The 10,508-nt window shown below is 37.6% G+C and overlaps 1 long non-coding RNA gene across 2 annotated transcripts; it reads left to right on the top strand.

The window, feature by feature from the left end:
* The first annotated feature begins 1,099 nt into the window (after positions 1 to 1,099).
* On the top strand, positions 1,100 to 8,976 carry LOC138146586 (uncharacterized). 2 transcript variants are annotated; one of them, XR_011164529.1, is made up of 3 exons: positions 1,100 to 1,989; positions 6,312 to 6,419; positions 7,830 to 8,976. It is a non-coding gene; the product is annotated as an uncharacterized lncRNA (long non-coding RNA). The 2 variants fall into 2 exon arrangements; XR_011164530.1 differs by having other exon boundaries at positions 1,100 to 1,485.
* The last annotated feature ends 1,532 nt before the right edge of the window (positions 8,977 to 10,508 follow it).

Here is a 10,508-nt window from a genome sequence, read left to right on the forward strand (position 1 = left end):
GTAGAATTTGAATCCAGGTTTTCTTGACTTAAAGTCCAGTTTCAAATTATAGATTAGTTTTGTCTGTATGTGTTCTGGAAGAATTCCACTGGTTTGTGGGTTTGGGGAATGAGCTGTTCAGGGATGATTACTATAGGCATTGTTCAAGATTATATCTGGCATTAAGCTTTACTGACTAGCAAATATCTGAGAATATTTCTTAGACATTTCATTCCCTCACATCTGGAATACAACAGCAAGGAGAGAAAGTAGTTCACAAACAAATAGGTATATGATAATAACATTTGCACAAATAAGGTGTCCAGCACTGGGCTCCTCAGTATGCCCTCTCCATTTCTTCTGTCCATGTCCAGATAGGACAAGAGTGACTGCATAGAACACAGGTCTGTAGATTCTGGACAAATAGGTATGCAGCTTCTAAATTTCAAGCTCCTATAGAAGTGCTGCCAAGGGTACAGAATTTGAGGTTAGAAACCATGCTTTTTCCTGAAATCTCTAATCCCTCTACCCACTCCATTATGGGAATGGAAATTCAAGATCTTCCCTGTCCCTAGGCACTTTGATAAGCTTAAGTGCAACTGGAGCCTATCTGCTGCTCTGTTTCACTTGTAACTTCTGCTTGTAACTTGTTTGTATTCTCTGAAGTTCAGGGTGCTGACCTTTTCCCCCTGAACTAGGCAAATGACATATGTTTGATTAAAGCAAGATTGTTAACCCCTTTTGAGTTGCTTTCCTTTAGAAAATCAGATCTAAGAAGCTGTGTTGGCAGCCACCCTGGGGATACTAGGGTGCTTGCTGTTACACACTCCCACCCCACAAAAGCCTTCACAAACCAAATATAACCCTAAACATGAATCCAGAACTTCCAAATGAAAATGTAAATTAATCATAAGCTAAACCCCAGCATACTGGCTCAAAAATTTAACTTTTTGCACTTCTTATTATTTTATGATTAATGCTTACATTATGAGTTAGAAACATTTTAGCCATTTAGGCACACCAAAAATCTCTAAGGGGAATTAACTGGCAGAGAAGAAGTTGCTAATAGTCACATCCAAAGAGGAAGGTAGTATATGTTGGTATTGAACCAGCATCCACACATTAAGCTCTCCAGAGTCAATATGCCTTTTCCCCAATCCCCACCTCATCAGGAGTAGAAATAATGTGAGCTCCACAACAACATGCCAAGTTCTGTGCTTGGGTCCCCCCTTCCAGTTTTTCTGTTCCGGGGTTTGTTTTTCATTTGCTTCTTGCTCCATTAGAGCTCATTGAACACTCAAGAGGGTCTTTTGTGGTCATCTAAGCAAGAACACAAGGAGAAAAAACCTTCTGAGGATCGGTTACAAAATACTCATTACTTCCTACTCAACTTGAACTGACAACGTGACAAGCCGATTGGGAGAACTTGTCTTTCTGCTCTGGAAAATCTAGATCTGCGCCAATTTGGGATGAGGGAATTGCTGTTTTCTTTTCTCCAGAGCAAAGGTACTCACTACGTTTATTCATTTGCTTGGATTTGAATCCTACAGTATTCCTCCCTTACTTCTGTTTTAAGCTGGGGATTGGTCGGTTGTGTCTGACTCTTTGTGACCCCATGGACCATAACATGCCAGTTCTATCTATGGGATTTTCTTTGCACAGGTACAGGAGTGATCTGACATTTCATTCTCCAGTGGATTAAGGCAATCAGAGATTGAGTAACTTTCCCAGAGTAACATAGCTAGTGAATGTCTGAGGCTAGACCTGAACTCAGGTCTTCAGACCTAAACTTTTGAACTTCTGTGGCTCCAGACCCAACACTCTATCCACTGAGCCATCTAGTTGCCTCCCTTTTTAAAGTTACTGACACTCTATTGCTATAGCAAGAATGAAATAACTAGAAATGCTTTAGGATAAACAAAGAAAGAAATCAGGAAGAAAGCAAACAACTCAGGAAAACAACTTATGGGAGACATCATTCAAGAGGCAAAATTGAGGGAAGAACAGAAGGTAAGATTATTTTAAAAACAAACCCAGCATGCATTCCAAAAGCAGGTAGAATTTTTCTTTTAAGGTGCGGTTTTAAGTAATCTGGCATCCAGATTGCCACTATTTATTAATATTATATTATATTATATAATATACTGTGAATAATAGAGTTGTTTATATTTGCATTGTAACCAAACTATAAGATATAGGATGACTATGAGCAGTGAGCACCAGCCTGAATCTCTTCCCAAATTCCTCCTCCCTCCACCTTCTAGTCTTCAGACAACCAGGAAAACAGGAAGGCTATGCTAAGAATTTATCTGAAAACTTACTTAGGCACAAATCAGTTTCTGACCTTGGCAATGATGGCAAAATGGACAAACCTAATGATGGACGAACCTAGAATAATTCGTCACTTCTTAGCTACTTTAAAAAAAAATGACTTGTAGGTTGTATCTTCTGCCAGGATCTTACATCACTACCTCTTCATGGTGTGGAGATTATCCAAGAGTGGTAAATCCTATTCCAGGCCGGAAAAACATTGAGTATGGTCCCAGAGACAAACTGGGTTTACTATCCAAGGAACAGGCAAGTTAAACATAGAGAGGCTTATCACCACAGGTGATAAATTCTTGGACCTCAGCAAAAATACAAAAGAGCTTTTTCCTGAGTGACCCTGCTCTGTTTCTGTAATACTGATGTCAAAGCATCCTTGTGATGGGAATCACAGAAGGTTCTAAAAAGTCACATAACTTTTAGACCATCTATAAACATTAATCCTACTGTGCATACTCAATGCAAAAATCATTGCATGATTCAATACAACTACTGAGGATTCAGCCATATCAATATTGCTATTCTTGTTATAAATGAAACAAAATGAATCAAGAAGTCGTAAATAGAAATATAGCTCAGAATATTTTCTTAAAGAGGGAAAGAAAGGGTTTGGTTTCAGTGTATACCTGTAGGCACACAAGAAACATCATTTCATGGAGCATTTGAGACATCCTATGGTACTAGTGATCACCACCATGATGATAGCTGTACCGTATCTCTCTTGTGGAGGAGGCACTGATAGAACAGTCCCATTAAGAATTAGACAAGATCCTCCAAAATAATTCAGAATGAACATTGATACTCAGTGTCTTCAATTCAACCATAAGACCACAACAAAATACATTATAAAACATGGTTCAGGATTAAGAAATGGAAGTGGCCCAAGTGGCTACACAGAAGTAGCCTGCCTATACATCTATATTTTATGAATACTTTTTTTCCTAGAAGATGTTCAGAAGGCTCTGGTTATGATGAGTACTGAATAACATCACAAAAAATGAAATTGACTTATCATTTCTGAATTCTCCTTATGGGCAATACAAACATTGAATAATTATAACAGAATAAAATCAACAACAATTTTTTTAAAATATGAAAAGATACTACATGGGAAATTATGATAACTCTAATCTGACTTAATCAAACAAACTACTGACAAGTGAAGAAAGGAAAAGGCATTGATTCTGGTTATCACTGTTTCCTACACTAGTATAACAAATGCAAAGATTTTTCCACAATGAGAATATAAGAAAGTGTACAGAAAACGTGTTAGGCAGCACCCACTTGATCTCCTTGCCAAATGGAGAGTCATAGTAGCCAAGAGAAATAGTAGTTTAAAATTCAAACTTATTGGCAAAACTGAATAGAACAGCATGGCAGAAGACTTTGATGTCACCTCACAAAACAGCAGAGTTAGTGTACAAGTATGCAGAAAGTTCAGCTTGACACAACTAAGTCAAATCATCTGAAAAGTATTTGTAGGATACCGTTTGAGTATTTGAAGCTGGAAGGACAAGGAACAGAAACAAATGGAAGAGTTATGCATCTTCCACAAAACTCCCCCTGAATTCCCATTCAATTTCTTATGCTGACCTGTGATATATCAAACCATGATAGGGAAAGTCATGAAGGGATAACTGTACAATGATCCAAAACAATCCCAAAGGACAGTCTCATGATGAAAATGCTAATCACCTCTAGAGAAAGAACTGATGGAGTCTGGATACAAATGGAATCATTCTATTTTAAATTTCTTTTTTGTGTGTGTGGTTTGTTTTGGCTTTTTTGCTTTTAGTGGTCTGTTTCTTCTTTCACAGCATGACTAATATGGAAATATGTTTTACATGGCTGCACATATATAAGCTGTATCAAATTGTTTACTGCCTTAAAGGAGGGAGAAAAATTAGGGACTCGATTTTTTAAAAATAAATGTTAAAATTTGTCTTTACATGTAATTAGAAAAAATAAAACACTATAAAAATAAAAGATATCTACAAAGGAATACACAATTGGAAAGGAAGATAGGTGATCCTTGGAGTGAGAAGGATAACAGAGGGACAGCTCAATGGATGCCATAGCATTGCATGGAATTCCATGGAATTTTGAAAAACCTCTAATATGGTGAGTGGTTCTCTAGAATAATGTGAGAACAAATTAAAAAGGATGAGAAATCAAGGATAGGCTATAGTCTGCATTGTTGGAGTGCTCACATCAATTAAAATACAGAAAGATTGAATTATATAATTTATATATATAACTGAATTATATAAATGCATATATAATTATATAAATTATAATATATATTATATATAAATTATATAATTGAAAGATTGAATTATATAAAGACAGGACAAATAATTTCACTTTTCTACAACACCTATACAAACTGGTGGTATTTCAATTAGCAGATAGACATACAAACTTGAGTGTTTTCTGTCACTCTAATGGAAAGTGATTCTAGGAAAAAATCTCTTGTTTAAAAAAATTCTCTGAATTATCAAGTTCTTTGTGTTATGCACTAAAGTTCTTTTCTATTTTTAACCATATTTTCTGAAGTCCTTAAATCATTTAAGGATCTCAGAAAAAATAATTATAGATGAAATTTTTTTTAACTTATGGGAAATGAAACCACATACCAACTTTATTTCCATTAGTGAGTAGTAAATATTCTCCCCTATAAATTTTTGTTGTTCAATCATTTCAGTTATGTGTGACTCTGTGAGCGAAAATGGGGTTTTCTTGGCAATGATACTGGAGTGGATTGACATTTCCTTCTCCATTTCATTTGATAGATGAGGAACATGAGACAAAAAGGGTTAAGTGACTTGCCTAGGGTCACATATCTAGTAAGTGTCTGAGGCCAGATTTGAACTCAGCAGGAAGTCTTCCTGACTCCAGACCTGGCACTATGCCACATGGCTGCCCCCTCTATAAATGTTACCTTGTAAAATAGTGAAATCCAAAGGATTCATCACTTCTCTTATTGTTGTCTGAATCTTATTATCTTCAAGAATTGGAGCAGAGGTCTCAAAGTAAACCAGATTTGGTCACATCAGTAAGAACCATGAAGATCAAGGTACAAATGTTTAACTCCTCAGTACTATATAGTTACAATAATACTCTCATCAGAACATTAGTCCACAATGAAAAGTGAAAAGCATACAGTGGGAGCTTTGAGATCCCCTAGAAAAGAAAAAAATATGTAGAACTGTCCTGCATGGCCATATGATTGATAAAGAACCCTGTAGAAGGTCAGGCTAGCCCAGATACAGAACATAGCACATTATGGGAGAAGACACTGAACAGACCATATAAGAAGTACAAGTAACAGATGTACTATCTAACCTGTAGACCATGCCCCACAGGCCCATCAGTGTCTATCTAATAGGAAAAATGAAAGTTAGTGGGATAAACCATTGATCTGGTAGGGTGAACAGAGAAGGTAATAGTGATCATGAGATGATCAGTTCTGACATTTGGTGGATCTTCACCATCATTGTTCTGAGTGACAGCAGGTCTGTATCAGTGAATGAATGTGGCAAACACCTGTCAAAGAATATTTGCTCTTACATACCCACAAGGTAAATACTGACAAGTTGACACCCATAAATTTATGAACTCATTGATGTCAATATTTGTTCTGGTCATGCGGATATCATTCCATTCACGTCTTCACCTTCTGTATGACTCTCCTAATAATGATATAAATGATGATTATAAGCAAGTATTTATTATATAGAGTTCTAAGGTTTGCAAAGCGCTTCACAAATATTATCTCATTTTATCCTTAGAACAACCTTGTGAGATAGGGGCTATGATTATCCCCATTTACGATTACGAAAACTGAGGCAGATAAGTTAAATTTGTCCAGGGTAACACAATTATTTGAAAAGTGTATGAGGTTAGATTTGAACTCAGGTCTTTCTGACTCCAGGTTCAGTGTTCTATCTGTTATGCCACTTAGGAACCATACATTTCATCCAGGTTCTCCCTCATATTCTCCCCAGGAAGACTACACAATGCACTGATGGCCTTTCTTACATTCTCTTGGCATTGCATAGATAACCACCAGGCATGTGGACTGTCCTTTCTCCAGGACCCTCTACTCCTAATTGGTAAGCATTCTCTACCTACATCCATATCTTTCCCTATATGCCACTTCCCTGCTAACTCTATGTCATCCCATCACATGCATAAATGTTAAAGAAAAACAGGTGTGGAGAGCAAGGTAAGTAGAATAATCCATGTCTTTTTTTTCGCCTCTTAATTTTTTTAGTTCTTAATTTATTCTTAAAAAAAATCAGTGTGAAAATAGATTTTGGTAAATACCTCAAGTGAAAATGGCTTTGTCTCATCTCAAGCTACACATAAGAATATTAATTTTTCTTCTCTCTAATGAATGTGTATTAATCTTATATAATTAATATTAATCTAATTAGTTATGATAAATGAATTGCCACAAAGGATAGTCACACCATGGCTACAGTCACATTGGGAGAGGGAACAGTCTATTCCCCCAGCATTGACACAGGGAGAAGGGCACCACAGCCACAGGACATGAGGGATGTTGGCCCAAAGTGTGGTTATACTATGTGAAGCCACAGATCAGTAAAGTATACTGGGGTGAGCTGCAGAGATAGTGTGGTTTACATAAGTTTCCTTTAAACTCTCCCAAGCCTCCTTTTCCAATGGCATGGAATTTCTAATGCTTCCCTCTATCTTTTGGCAGAAAGGTGTAGGAACTCTTTGTGTTATACTTTGTTCAAGCTGTTGCCCACATCTAGCCTATCCTTCTATTCCCTACCAATCATCCTTTGAAGTTCAACTCAAACACCACCTGTTCCACAAAGCCTCCCCTGATCCCCACGATTGCTAATAATCTCTCTATGCCTCTCACCCCATCCTAAAATGCTCCTATTACAGTGTAGTTTTCATCTCTCATAGATATTCATCTTGCAAGATAATGATTATTACCTGTTTTTGTGTCACTACTAGATGATAAATCCCATGAATATAGGAATGTGTCCTAACTAAATTGTATACCTCTCTGTAATGGGAATGTAAATTTAAAGATCTTCCCTGCCCCTAGGCTTAAGTGCACCTGGAACCTGGGGTGGGAAGCTTGTTTTTCAGTAGATACTTTTTGATTGGCCAGTGAGTCAATAAGGTTGTTACATTCTCTGAGCCAGGAGAAGGCTATATAAGCCCTGATGTGTAACTTTGTTTTGGGGTTCACTTTGAGAAGTGTTCTGTGATTTGATCAGATGAGACTCTGGGAAGCCGTTGTTGAGAGGACCCCCCCGCCCCCGGCTTTGAAAGACCCAGATGTTGATTTGGTATGGATGTAATGGTTGGACAGTTTGGAAAACTGTCTGCTTGATCTGTTTCTCTGTCTTGATAATTCTGTCTGTATATTCTGAAGTTCGGGGTGCTGACCTTTTTCCCCTGAACTAGGTGAACAATACATATTTGACTGATTAAAGTAAGCTTGTTAACCAATTTTGAGTTGCTTTCCTCTATCAAAGCAGATTCAAGAACCTGTGTTGGCAGCCACCCTGGGGACGCTGATACACTTGCTGATACACTCTCCCGGAACCAAGTACAGAGCCTGGCACACAGAAAATGCTTACTAAATAATTGCTGAATTTGTCATCAAAGACTTTGCCTGACTTGTAATAACAAACCACCTTGATGTAGCACTTAAAGATTTGCAAAATGCTTTACAAACATTTTCTCATTTTATCCTCCCAACAACCCTGGGAGGTAAGTAGTACTTATTATGCCCATTTTACAGTTGAGGGAACTGAGGCAGACAAAAGTTATGTGACTTGCCTATGGTCTCATGGCTAGTAAGTATCTAAGACTGAATCTGAACTCAGGTCTTCCTGACTCAAAGTCCAGCACTCTAATCTGTGTCCCCTAGCTGTCTTGACCTATGTATTTGCTGGCAGTCAACATAATGAAGTCATCAATTACCAAAATCAACAAAATTTGACCAGAATGAATAGAAGATACTAACATCCTGTTTTCAACTAATTCCATTGGTGTTTTTTGATATTTTTTTTAATTTTATTTTAGACTCAAACACCAGAACACAAATAGAGAATAAAGAAAAGAAACAAAAACATAAAATAAACTTAAATATTGCAACTTAAGTACAAAGTTAGAAAGAAAAAAAAAAGCAGGTCATGTGCATAGCTGAACATAAGAGAGGATTCCAAATATGTAAGAGTAAATTTTCATTTCAAGACGGCTTGTATGATAAATAATACTTGTTGTGTTGAGAATCATCCGTCTTGTCTTTGCTTCCTTCTCAGTTTTCTTTTGTTCTCTACTGTGCACTTTTTTACTTTGCTTTTTTCCCTCTTCCACCCCCAGAAGGCTACAATAAAGTTTAGATGTTTCTCTATAGCTATAAATATATACATACACATATACTTATATACATACATATATAGACATATACTTTCTCAAATTCTACTCCTGATCTTTGCTTTTTATGTTTGTGTTTATCTCTTGTTTCCTATGCCTCCTGTTTCCTCTACCCACTACCTTGCCCTCCTATTCCATTGTGTTTTTTTAACTGCAAACTAATTTCCTTCCAACTGCCTGAACTGATGCTTTAGAACAAAATTAACTTAAGTAATTCATTAAATACCACTCGGTAGCAGATTCGTGTGTCACCTGAAATTTATTTCAGAAACTATTGTTAACTTCCTGTGGAACGTTGAGTAAAGCATTTTGGCTCTTGGTACCTCATACTACCTGTCTTGTGAATGGAAATTATTTCCAATGAGATTACTGCATTACTGGGTCCTTGCTCCATTGGAGCTGACTATATAATCCTCCCATGTTTCAGGAAATACCACAGCTGAGAAGTCATCACCTGGTGTTAGTCAGTCCACAAACACTTAAAAGTATCAACCACGTTAAAGCCAGGCATTATGTTAATTACTGGAGTTCTCATTGTAATGGAGGAGATATGTCAAAAATTGTCGATATAAGATGGATCCAGAGTAAAGGAAAATAATCTCAGAGAGAAGGCACCAGCAGTTGATGGTACAGAGAAGGCTTCCTAAAGAAGGTAAAGTTGGAGCTGAGTCTTGAAGGAAACCAGAAGACGAAGGAGAAGGGAGAGTATTTCAGGCAGCAGAGTAAGGGGATGGGAAAAGTTGTGTGTGAGGAACACCAGTGTTTCTGGATCATAGAGTACATGGAAGGTGGTAACATAAGGAAACTGGACAGGCAGCACAGATTCAGGCAGGGAAGGGCTTTAAAGGACAAACAAAGGATTGTTCTTAGGTCCTGGAGTTTATTGCATAGAGGAGTGACATAATCAGATCTGCACCTTAGGAAAATTCACTTTGGCAGCTGAGTGGAGGCTAGATTAGAGTGAGGAAAGACTTGAGACAAGGAGACCAATGAGAAAACTATTACTATAGTCCAAATATGGGGTAATCAAAGATTTGCCCCAGAGTGGCAGCTGTATGAGTAGAAGGAGGGAGCCATATACAAGAGACTCAACATAACATGGCAATTGATTGGACACAGGGAGTGAGTATGAGAAAGGAGTAGAGGATGATGGACCTGAGGTTGTGGACCTCAGTGACTAGGAGAATGGTTATGCTCTCCAAAGGAAGATAGAAGTTTGGAACAGAGGAGTGTTTTTGGGGAAAGATAATAAGTTCTGTTTTGGACATGTTGAGTGTGAGAGGTCTATGAGATATCTAGTTTAAGATGGCCAAGAGTTATTTGGTGATGTGAGACTATAGTTCAGGAGACATACTAGGCCTGGATATATAAGTTTAAGAATTATCTGCATAGAGATGATAATGAACCCATGGGAGTTGATGAGATTACTGAAAGAGTATAGAAGGAAAAGAGTTCCAAAGACAGAGATTTAGGAGATGCTGTTGGTTAGTAGGTATGACCTAGATGAATATCCAGCAAAGGAAACTGATGAGAGGTCAGGCAGGTAGAAAGAAATACCAGAAGACAGAAGTGTCAGGACAACCTAGGAGGAGAAAGTATTCAGGAAAAGAGAGTCAAAGTCTACAAAGAGATCAGGAAGGCTAAGAACTGAGAAAAGGCCATTACATTTGGCAAATAAGAGATCATTACCGTGTTTCCCCGATAATAAGACCTATCCAGAAAATAAGCCCTCCCCTTACTGTGTAAGATTCCTCTAAAATAAGCCCTCCCCC

This window comes from Petaurus breviceps, unplaced genomic scaffold (assembly GCF_028583685.1).
Source record: "Petaurus breviceps papuanus isolate PSGF00001 unplaced genomic scaffold, PetGlider_PUasm1.0 90763, whole genome shotgun sequence".
NCBI classification, from domain to species: domain Eukaryota; kingdom Metazoa; phylum Chordata; class Mammalia; order Diprotodontia; family Petauridae; genus Petaurus; species Petaurus breviceps.